Here is a 12,179-nt window from a genome sequence, read left to right as displayed (position 1 = left end):
AATAAGAGGAAAGACACAGCCTTACACAATCCCAGCATGGTGGGGGCTGGAAAGCACTTCTGGAAACCATGTAGTCCAAACCCTCCTCCTAAAGCTGAGGCACCCACGGCAGCTTGCCCAGGAACACAATGCCCAGGTGGATGTAAAATCTCTCCAAAGAAGGAGCCTGCTCTAGGGCTCTGGCACTCTTACAGCTAAGAAGTTTCTTCTGTTCAGATGGAACCTCTTGTGCTCTAGGTTGTGCCCACTGCCCCTTGTCTGTTGCTGGGCACCACTGAAAAGAGGTTGGCCAAAGCTTAGCTTAGTATTTCTCCACATCTGCTTCTCTCCCACCTCTTCCCTCCCCAGTACAACAATGTGCTGTATGTTCATTTAACATACATTGTAGGAAGTGTTGGCAAACAGGGCAACATTTGTATGGCAGCAGAGTTGGGAGAGGGAAGGGTGCTGAGTGCTTTCCATCTGCCCTGCCCGTCCCTAGGGCTCACAGACCTCCTCGCTGCCCACAGAGAGATGCCTGCTAGATGCCCACTGAAAGTGGAGTTGGCAGATCTCTTCTGCTGCATGGATTTCTGGGCTGGACTAACACTAAGCTGACCTTAGCAGATGTGTACATAGAATCATACAACTGACTCGTTGGAAAAGACCTTAAAAGACTGAGTCCTACCACAACCTAACACCTCCCTGTACACAATTGTTAGACCATGTCCCTGAGCTCCTCATCCAAGCATCTTTTAAACACCTCTAGGGATGGTGACTCCACCACTGCCCTGGGCAGCCTGTTCCAGTGCCTGATGAACCATTCAACAAAGATTTTTTTCCCCCTAATATGCAACCTACACCTTCCCTGGTAAAACTTGAAGCCATTACACTCCCAGAAACACTTCCTGCAAGTCATCAATGAGGAGAACTGCACACAGACAAACTTTTCCTTGTGCCAAGCACCTTTCAGGGCAGCTTCTCTGAACTGACTGTCTGCTCCCTGCTTGTGGGCACTGGTTTTCTGCACTGATTTCTGATTATTCTTCATGAATAAGCAGATACCAGCAAGTCTGGATCCAACAGAGGAACCCTTTTGTTCTCTTGATCATCTTGTGTTGAAAGGAAAGGAGCTGGGGAGGAGCAGAGAGAGGGTAATGCTGAGCAAGGCACAAAAAGCCCTTTGCCTGTCAGACACAAGCTAAGAGGACCTGCTGCATCAGGCTGTGCAAGGAAAGATGGATAACAGTGAGTACTAAAGGAGTGGGGAAAATGAAGGGGGGAAACTGGGAGGCACACCAGCATTGTAAGTCACAGAGTACCACAACAGCTGTGAAAGAAGAAGAAAAATGAGGCGGTGTGGGTTTTTTAGGGGATTCCTCAGACTTAAGAACATTCTGCTGTAAAAGCTGGGATTAGGGTTATAGGCAAAAAAATCCAAAAATCCAAAAATCCACTTGAAATCCTGCAAACTGGCCCCGGCCTGGACTCACAGAAAGGGATTCACTCCCGAAGCTCCTGACCGGGAGGGATGTGCTGCGGGATGCACCGCGGGATGTGCTGCAGGATGTGCTGCAGGATGCACCATCCCCAGCCGGGGCTGAAACTGATCCGGCCGCAGCTGGAGCCACGCGGGTTGAGTGCTGCCACCCTGTGGGATCCGTGTCACTCTCTGGGATCTCTGTCGCTTTGTGGGATCTGAGTCATTTGGCAGGATCCGTGTCACTTTGTGGGATCCTTGTCACTCGTGTTTGTTCGTCTCTCGTTGCTCTGCGGTCTGCTGAGCTCCTCACTGTCGGCACTGCACTTGGATTTGGGAAAGCATGGGGAGCTTTGAAGCCCCAAAGAGCTCTTTCCAGAGAAGTGGTAATACCCTGAAATCCATTTAAACTTTACTTGGGGAGCTGGAAATGGTTATAAATCTGATTTATTACTGAATTCTAGCCAGAATAAGGAGAACTATTCTAATTCAGATTAATTTGCATGTCAGGAGTAACGATCTGATGTCCTTGCACAATTCCTATTTACTGAAGCATATCAAGGCCTGGGCTGAAATCCTGGTTTGTGCATCACTAAGAGCTGATTCTGCTCGAAATTAGTCTTCTGCTGTACTTCATATTTCATTCATTTCTACTTCCAGCCATACATGCACAACAAAAGGCATTATACATCTCCCTAATTGAACAATACAGATCAATTAAATATGAAAAGTCACTCTTGGACTAAAACCCTCTTAGGCAAATGTTCTCCTCTTATGCTAAGTAACTCGTTTGAAAAAACCCCAAACAGCTAGGAGTTGAGTGCTGCTCAGAAGCTTCTTTCATTACTACTATTTCCAAAAGACTGAGAGGCAAAGACCAAGAAGATTCAGCCATTCATTCATCACAAGAGGATACAGAACTTTTACCTCCAATGCCCGACAGGGAGGCAGTAGGGATGAGAAGAATCCTTATTAGGTGAAAGCTGTTTGGTGCTCTGTTTGGGAAGTGAAGAACCTTCCTCTGCTCAGCACCAAGCAAGTCTGTCACAGGTCACACCATAAACACCAGGTACAGTGTTACCAAAGAATATAATGGAAAAGAAAATCACATCAAATGGATTCATGCCCCATTGGTAGCCCACCGGCTGCAGGTTCCTCACACACATGCTAGGTAAAAATGTGGTGGTCCCACTAATGGTCCAAGGAGAGAAGATCTAGCAAATGATGATGTCAGAAAGCAAGGTTGCCGTGGGTGGGCTAAGAAAAGCAGCTCAGCACTGTGGCAGTTAGCCAGGATGTTTCTTTTGCCACTGACTCAGCCATACGTGTTCTTTGCTAATACACAACTTGTTCTATAAATTGACTTCAACCTGGTACAAGCCTACAGCTACGTTAACAGAAGGTGGCTCAGATATATCAGCCCAAGGAGAGCAGACCTACCTGACAGAAACCTGGACTTCTTATGGGCTGCTTCAACCCCTAAGATCAGCCCTTGGCTCATAGGTAGTGAGTGTCATGAGACTATAAAGGTACAGAACAGACTGTGGCTCTCTCAGGAGATGGACATGGAGGAAACAGTGCAGTAGAATTCAGTTTTTATACTGATTACTCATTAAAAGAGGCCAGGAAGGGGGAGACCTCTCAAACCATGGCTTTTATTCCAACTGGAGAAAAACCTCTACTCAAGGCTTTATATCTATAGCTAGAAAGATATGAAAATAGGAGATGAGGACCATAACCATACAACCAAGGAGCAGTGTAGACTGAATATCCCCAGCTATCCTAAAGACAGATGGCTAGTTGGGCTTTCACACTCTTATTACTGGAAGCACAGAGATGGAAATGTGTTTAATTGTTTGAGCAAGACGTTGTTTAGAAGTATTCCCAGATAATATCCTGTTAGCTGCAGGGAAAGAAAAAGAGTTTAATAAACTTAGAGCTGGGTTAAGAAACCACTGGTAGGTAATAAATATTCTCACAATTCAGCTGAAATTACCATTTGGCACACAGGGGTTTTCCATCACAAATATCAACTTTGTCATTTGCTCCCTGTTCTCAGTCTTCTAATTGACCAAAATGACCTGCTAAACCTGATGGAGACTGGGTTTAAATACCACAGCTCTTCACTGCTTCAGCATTTATATAAATAAATTATGACCACAGATTATGTCTGAGGCCAACAAAGATCTTCTGCTGGTAGAACTTCAATCAATCTGGAGTTAGAAGCAGCTCAGGACTAACTTGTTTCCTGAAGAGCTACCAAAGGCACACTGCTGTTGGAAACTTCAAATAGCTACATCTTTGCTCCAAGATCCCCTTATGGCACCAGATTTCATCAGCTCTGGTTGTGTCCCCTTGGCTGGCTGCAATCACAGACCAACTGTTGGGTTCTGGAAGAGATCATCAAGACCAAATCCCTATTGAAACAGGTTCATCTAGATCAGGTTGCAATCCCTCTGCTCTCCCCAGCACACCAGACATCACAGAGGGAAGTTAATTCAGGAGATCCCAGGAGGTGCAAGTGGTGGTCAGGCTGGATATTAAACTACTCCCAAGAAGGGCTGTGGGAGGTGAAGGACACTGATGGCAGAGTGAAGGGCACAAACTTTAGACCATGTTACTTCTGAGCAAGGACTGCAAAGGAAGAGGAACCGTCACCCAGGGTTGCTTTCCTGGTTAAAAAAGTTCTGGAGAAAGCCAAACCTGCCAGTTGGTCTTTCAACCACCTCTTGCTCTGTAAACAAGAATGGGGAAAGCCCATGTGAGATGGTTCATGACACTTGTGTCCACTGAGTCTCATTGAAGCCTGGCTCCAAGCCTCTGCTAAAACAAGGAGGAGAAAAGGTGATGAAGTACCAGTGAGGTACTTTGCTTTTAGTCTTTAGTACAGTGTATCTTAGGAGTGCTTAGTACTGGATATATCAATCCTTGTACTCATTAACAAAGATGTTTGACCATATCTGAGACATCTCCATCTTCAAGTAACAGAGCATGAAATGCTGACCAACTGGGAGCACAGGAAAGAGCTAATAGAAGAAACAAATGTGGTAGAACTGTGTAGAGCTGCTTAACACAATGTGAAAACTAAGCCCTGTAAAGGTAATTTTAAGACTGTAAATGGTCCTGGATTATTTCCTTGAGTCCTCAAAAGATCTCTTTGAAGTGGAATAATGCAGCAAATGTATCACTTACCTCATGGAAGTCCACATGCTGATCCATCTATGTTGTAATTTCATCCCTGAGCAAATCAAGTCCCAATTTACACTGCAGAGCCTAAACTTCCCCCTTAATGCTCTAGCTCCCTAAATTTGAATCGTGCCTATGTCAAGGTCAATAGATTAATTGTGACCCTGTTGGTCCTGAGGGTTTGACTTTCAGTGATCTAACCCAGCAATTAAACCACCCCCACTCTCTTTTTCTTAGTGTCTTGTGGGAAGAGATTTTTATCCAGCAGATTAAGATAAAAAGTGACTGTTTGTATCCAGGGAAAAGAACAAGATGAAATTATTTCCCAAGCACAACACAGCACTGCAAACCCCTGTACAGAGTAGAAAATACTTTTTGTCCTGCTTCCTAAATGAAATGGGAACCTGTTTGATGCTAAGCAGCTTTAACCCAAAGAGGTTTTGGTGAAGGATAAGGGGGGGGGGGGGGGAGGAAGAGGGAGTAGCTGTGTCCTTGTATGAAAGAGTAAATCAGTTGGATGTCATCATTATCTATTTGCTTTGCTAATAATAAGAAGAGTGAATCACTACTGTCATGATATTCATATTTATATTTGAGGAACCACTGTAGCAGATAACAGGGAAGATGTGTGCAAGTTTAAACCTTGGCAGCACGCCTAGATTAGAGCTTGGGAGCTGGCATTTGTGGATGTGGTGTGATTCATGTTACTTTTCTGTGTTTGTGATTACCTTGCTGTCAGGGGCTGCACATCACTCATGCACCAAGCACAGAATCACAGAATCAGTGGGAAAAGACCATTCCAGTCCAACCATTACCTAAGTCTACAGCACCAGGCTTCCAGCTTCTGCATGTGAAGGAAGATTCCCAACTGTTGCACCAAACCCTCTGCAAATTGAGCCCCATCCTCTGGATATCGAGGGGCTGAACAAGAGATCCCCAGCAAAACCCAAAGGAGCACGTGAGTAGCTTTTACAGGGACATTACTGGGTCATTTTAGGCCACAGATGGGAGGTGTGGGAAGAAACCCCAGCCTTGCTCTCATCTCACACAGCTAAAAATAGACCTGTGATGATTTATGAACTTTCAAAGGCAGCAGAGTATTTTTAAGCAATATCATCTTCTCCTGCATCTCCTACAGCCCAGGAGAGATACCTGCACAGTGCCAGGTCTGCACCCATCCATGTCCCTGATGGAAACCAGAGGCTGACACCTCCATCACGCTTCACCAAATACAATTCAGAGAGAACATAAGAGAAAATAAAAAGGGAACGGTCTAACTACCGTGTGGTTAATATCCTTCCTTCAGCTCTGACTTGTCTTTACCTCTGAGTTTGGTTTTTTTTTTTGGGGGGGTTAAATCAAGTTAACTACACAGACAAAGCCAACTCCCCAAGCCAAGTTATGTGGCACCAGAACGTCTACAAAATCATTCTGAAGTTTATATCTGTAGTAGAAATTGTACAGGAGCTTAGAGCTATTTCTGTCCCCGATGGGATAACACAGGAATGCATTTTAAATCAAAGCAGTGATAATCCCAGTAAATAGAAAGACTTGGCTATCAACCATAAGCATTTTCACACATCAGGAGGTGCAAGTTTGAGATTCAAGGTGGGCTGTCTCAGCAGCTGTCTTGCAGTGCTGCTGGTTTTCCCCCTATAATAAACACCCCACAGCTGACAGTTATAAAATCAGCACACAGGGAATAAGCAGCAGAGGGATTAATCCTGCAAACACAACTAAGGTAACACCAGGGCAGGATGGCTGTGGTCTCAGAGACCACCCATCCAAGAGGTCTTGTGCCACACCACTGCCAAAGGTGTTATCATGGCATAAATAAGAGGACACACTGCCATTCACCCCTTCCCACCACCCAGAGCACACTAAAAGCACACTTGTCTGACACCCTTGGTGACCTCAGATGAGAGGCTAAGGAGCTCTGGACATCATAGTTGCTGTATGTAAAGTTCCGGTTTGAAGGCAAGATCACATCATCAGGTTTACATGCTAAGGGAGAAGGAAGGCTTCTTGCAAAGGTAAGCTTCTCTTCTGCTGTCATTCACATTCAAGACATCTATTTTGTCATCATCAAGAGCAGCACAAGCTTAATATTCCGGGAAGACTAGGCGGGCTAGAAGAGAGCTCAACTCCACGGCAGGAGATAAGGACAGGAAATTTTCCAAGTCGCCAGAGTTCTGCCAGGATCATTCAACTCCAACTATCTGCAGGCACACCCTGCTTCAGTCCTCACCCAAGCACTGCCTCCAAGCTAGCTAAGGCACAGGCTCATGGAGCAGGAGACCTTCCTGAGTTTCCCCAGAGGTGGTATTTACAGACAAGCCAAAGCCTTTTTGGTGTGGCTTTCTGCAGAAGTATTAGTTCACATGAGGGTATCTGATGAAACACCTCCTGAAATCAAGCAAAAATCTTGTCAGATGTACTCAGCTCTGCCCAGAGTTTGGCACAGGAGGGAGAGGTTGCTGCACACCAGCAGAAGCCATTGTCTAAAGCAGGCTGCTTGGGGGGAAATTAGCAGTGTGCACACCTCAAAATGAGGCTGTACGGCAAGTAAAAGAGGGATTAGCCATGTAGAGTAAGTCCTTTTGGTATTAGATTAAAGAGGGGAGGTGACTTTGAAAGATTATTCAAGAGCCATTTAAGCAGTTTTCAGGGACTTAACAAACACAGGGTAAAAATGCAAGCTCCTCAGGTCCAGAAAAGGAAAAAAATCAGTGTCCTGGTCAGAAAAGCAGCAAAGCAAGCTTCTGGAGTATGTCCACCAAGCTGCTCCCAAGTGCAGAGCCCCATTGCCCTGCTTTCCACACCCCATTTCAGCAGCACGGGGAGTCTGGGTGCATGGGAGCCTGGACCGGAGCTTCACATGCACCCCTGGGATGGGGCTACTGGCAGGGAGCAAGAGATGCAAAGCAGGGAAGGGGTTCCGAGAGCTACGATGCTGCTGGGACATGCCACAGGCTGCGCCATCCCAACCTCAGGGCAGCTACTGGGAAGCTATCCAGGCACGTTGGGAGGGAGCCGGGAGGATGCCGCGTCGGAAGGGATGTTACGGAGAGCGTGGCCATTTGAATCGGAGGTTTAAACCAGTCCCTGTTCTCATGTGGATGATTTATCGGCTGGGATGCAGGTCCTGAACCGAACCATGTAAACAGGAGGATGGATGTGCAAGCACAAACGTAAAAGCTGACTTCTTTCCATGAGCCAAACACTCCCCTTCTTCCCCGCACCTCAGGACGCCTAATCAACATGCTGGCTCTTAATCCTTTGCCCACACTAATCCAGCAAGGGAAAAATGAGTACGATGCCGCAAGACCTCAGACTGTTTCACTGAACCCTCCTCAAAAAAACCAACCCCAAACCCGCAAGCCAACAAACCACCCCGGTTTTGCTCCCTTTAAAAGGTGATGGATAATTAGTATGTAAGATACAAACTATTTCCACTTGTTATGCAAGCCGCGTCGCTTAATTTGTAGTTTAGAGAGCAAGTCACTCCTGTCTGGGATAAATAAAACAACATGCTGTGTTATGTTGCTCACGACACGGAAGCAACATCAGCCTAGGGAGAGCAAAAAGAAAGAAAAAAAGAAGAGGCTAAAACTCGAGCAAGGCAACGCCGGCAAGCAAAAAGTTCTGCATGCATTTCTGCCAGCCTGGGAGGGAGCATCCCTCTGCCCGCAGACACTGGCACAGCCCTGAGCTCTGCACCGCTCTCTCTTCTCTCTTTCCACGGTCAGAGCTGATTCTGCCCGACCCTTCGCTCCGTTCCGCCCTGATTTAGTTGGGGAATACAGCCCGGTACCCACCGAGGAGCTGCGGAAACCGCGCTGCGCTCCGCGGGGCACCACGGGGACCTCCGGGGAACCTCACCTCCGGGCTCTTCATCCCATTCAGCATCTCTCTTCCCTGGGAGTTGCGCATCCTGCGCTCCTCACCCCTTCCAGCATCTCCTTTCGCGGAGAGATCCGCACTTCGACCTCCGCACCCCTTTTCAGCATCTGCTTTTGTGGGGAGCTCCGCATCCTGCGCTCCGCACCCTACCAGCATCTCCCTTCCCTGGGAGCTCCGCACACCGAGCTCCGCATCCCTTTCAGCATCTCGCTTGACGGGGAGATTCGCACCTCTTTCAGCATTTCCCTTCGCAGTGAGCTCCGCACCCCGTTCAGCCCAGCCACTCTCTTCTTTCCCTCACCACCGCAACCGGTTTCAAGCCTGATTTATTCCCAGTTTAATCTTTTCAAACCCGCCTCCCTCCTCCCGCTGCAGAGGCGCTCTTACCTGGGCACCGGGGCGGGGGGACATGCCGGGGCTCCGCGGGCTCTGCCTGCCCTCCCGGGCCGTGATGTGCCGTGCGCGGTAGCCCCGAGGTGCGCAAGTCCCGCAGCAGCCCCGCGGCCGCAGCATTGAGCATCAAGCGGCCGGGGAACCGGGCGAGCGCCGAGCCAAACCCCACCTCCCAAACCTGCGCCGTGCGCGGGGGGCGGGCGGAGGAGCCGCGGCAGCGCGGCTGCCCTTAACCCTTCTCCTGCCCCGCAGCCCGGGAGAGCCGCTTGTGGCACAGGCATTCCCCCGCCCCGGTATAACGCTCCATCCCCTGGGCTTTGCTACAGCGGCTCAGTCCTGAACCTGGCGGAGATTTCCTCTTTTTCCTTCTTTTTACTTTCCCTTTCCATCCTTTCTCCCTCTTTCTCCTCCCTTTTCCCCGCGTTTTTCCTCCTTTTTTCTCCCTTCTCTCTCTCCCCCCCGCCCTGTTCTCCCGCCTTTTCTCTGTTTTTCCTCATTTTTTCCCATTTTCTCACCTGTCCCCTCTCAAACACCCCCCCCCCCCCCATTTTTCTCTTCTTCCTCGCCCCTCTCCCCCCTCCCCCCACCCCGCCTTTTCCCCCTCCTTTTTCACCTTTACCCCTTTTTCCAGGTTTTTCTCCACTTTTACACCTTTCCCCTTTTTTTTTCCCTCCTCTTCCTCTGGGTTTCCTTGTTTCTCCCCTCCTTTTTTTCTCCTCCTCCCCCTTTCTTCCCCCCCCCAACCCCTTTTCTACCCCCCCAACTTTTTTTTCTCTTTTTCCTTCCTTCTCCCCTCTTTTCCCCCTTTTCCCCAATTTTCCTCCCTTTTCACTTACCTTTCAGCTCCCGTATGGTTCTTTCCAAAACTACCACATCCCCTCACCACCCAGACTGAGCTGCTTCCTGCACTCCAGGGCACCCACTCTGCTTCCCACATCCTGGGGCACCTCCTCTGCTCCCCACGCCGCAGAGTATTGCTTCTGGGGAGTTTGATTCATTCCCACTCCCTGCTTTTTTTCCCATCCTCAACCAGTCTCATTCCCATTAATGAAAGACCGAAGAATCCTAAATGCTCAGGGCATTTATTTCTGTATTCCTCACACACACACACACACCCCCTTTGCCTTCAACTTTAAACTCAGATTTGCCACATTGTTTTCACTATTACAAAGCTCCTTCATCCTTCTGCTCTGCCAGTCTCCCACTCCACACAGCCAGTCCACCCTCTCCTTCCTGACCCTCCTCATCCAAGAAATGAATGTCATGTGCAGGGAGATGACACAAGCTGGAGAGGAGAGAGCACACAGGTCCCATCCCTGCTGCCTTCTAGCCCTCCTGGCCACCAATCTGCCCATCTGCTGTCCTGCTCTGAGACCTGTCTCAGGATCCCTCAGGAGGTTCTCTGCTTGCTACCGCAATACACATAATGAGCCAGGAGCTGCTTGTAAAGTCAGAGTTTGGGCTTAATAAGAAGAATGATTTAAGGGTGCAAAGAAAAGAATTAAAATGTCTTCAGAAGTGCAGGTGGGACCTACCTTTCTGCCCTGTCCTGGCATCTTGGAGTGGGAAACGCTCTTAAATGACCACGTAAAAAAACCCCACCGTGTTTCAGTGCAAAGAGGGTATTCTGTCTTAACTGTGCCTCCCGTGGGGTTTGAGGGATTAAGTGAAACCCTTATTATGTTTAATTATCTCTAGAGCTGCTCTCAGTGCTTGCTGCCTTTGCTTTATGGTTTAATAAACTGCACGTCGATATAAACTGGCAATTAACGGCAGCACAGGTTGGAGTCGCCCTTACTGCCGCTTATGGCTCCGCACTCTGCGTGCCTTCGCTCAGAGGTTTCCTTTCCATCTATCAGAACCTCTTTATCAGCACCAAAAAGGTAGTTGGGAAGCCCCCTGAGAGGCTCAAGAAGGTGGCATTCTGGGATCCCACACTCAATCCCACATAGGGTTTGTCTGCGTGGATCCAGAGGGCTTGGCCGGCACTCCACGCTGCAGGAAAGGAAAGGGCCAGGGTGTCTCTAGCAGCTGGAGATAGCTGAGCAGCTTTGGCTGGGACAGCCCTGAGTAGCTGCTGAGTACTGCTGTGCACAGTGCCTTAGGAATGCTCAGCTCCCACATAGAATCGTGGAATTGTTTGGGCTGGAAAAGACCTTTAAGATCATCAAGGCCAACTGTTAACCCAGCATTGCCAGGCCACCACTAAAGCATGTCCCTCAGCACCGCATCTGCATTGCTTTGAAATCCTTCCAGGGGTGATGATTCCACCAGTTCCCTGTACAAGCACTTGATAACCCTTTTGGGGGAGGAAACTATTCCTAATATCCAGTGTAAACCTCCCCTGGTGCAGCTTGAGGCCATTTACTCTTTCTTGTCTTGCCACTTGTTGCTTGGGAGAATAAACCAACATCCACTTCACTCCAACCTCTTTTCAATGAGTTGCACAGAGCCAAAAGATCTCTCCTCAGCCTTCCTTTCTCCAGGCTAAACAACCTCAGTTCCCTCATCTGCTCCTCACAAGACTTGTTCTCCAGACCCTTCATTACCCTTGCTGGTCTTCTTTGGACCAGCTTCAGCACCTCAATATCTGTCTTGTAGTGAGGGGCCCAAGACTGAAGGCAACTGCAAGCATCCTGATGGAGGATGGCCCAAATCACAGTCCAGTGCTTATGGCAGGGGTTGGAGAGGCCAAGTGCTGCCTTTCCTGAATCCTGCTGAGGGTTTATGGTTGAACCCACCAGTGAAGCAGAGCGGAGGAGGCAGGAGTGCTGCGTTTGAGCTGTGTGTGAAAGAATTCCCTCGCGTTATGAAATGTTATATAAAAGTTATGTATTATTTGTGTAATCTCATTCTGATTTATACAAGAGTGGAGACTGCTCAGTAATCCAAAATAAATATATTTCAAGTTTAGCACCAAGTGTTTTCAATTTGGGAGTGCCTGTGTCTCCAAGGTCACCTCATAAATCCTGGCACTCTGGCACGGTGCTGCCAATCTGTGCGGGGTGTAATAACTCTGGAGGGAAATCAACACTGAAAATGCTGCCGAATTTTGCAGAAGGCACACGGGCAGAATACATCATCACAACCCCTCTGAGCGTGCAGCATCCTTACCAGTGTGGCAAGTGTCAGGGCTGGGCAGGCCACCAGACAAGTGACAGACGCTCTCCACGAACCCTTCGCCCTTCCCAAAGGGAAGAAGGGAGAGAGACTGATGGGGTGGGAAAGAAACCAAAGC

General features: G+C 48.4%; 1 protein-coding gene across 4 annotated transcripts in view; it reads right to left on the bottom strand.

Annotated features, from left to right (window-relative positions):
- LOC137449153 (contactin-4) overlaps positions 1-9,073 on the bottom strand; it is a 425,057-nt gene extending 415,984 nt beyond the window's left edge. For 2 of the 4 annotated variants that reach the window (XM_068154396.1, XM_068154400.1), the window contains exon 1: positions 8,936-9,073. The gene's annotated coding sequence lies outside the window, so the exon portion shown is untranslated. Of the gene's footprint in view, positions 1-8,527; positions 8,839-8,935 lie in introns of those variants that run through there. The other 2 variants (XM_068154397.1, XM_068154399.1) reach the window with 2 other exon arrangements.
- Between the last annotated feature and the right edge of the window lie 3,106 nt (positions 9,074-12,179).

This window comes from Melanerpes formicivorus, unplaced genomic scaffold (assembly GCF_026170545.1).
Source record: "Melanerpes formicivorus ecotype bairdi unplaced genomic scaffold, bMelFor1.0.p_v2 SCAF_28, whole genome shotgun sequence".
NCBI lineage: Eukaryota > Metazoa > Chordata > Aves > Piciformes > Picidae > Melanerpes > Melanerpes formicivorus.
Note: the sequence above shows the minus strand (reverse complement) of the source record. Positions and strands in the feature narration are given on the sequence as shown.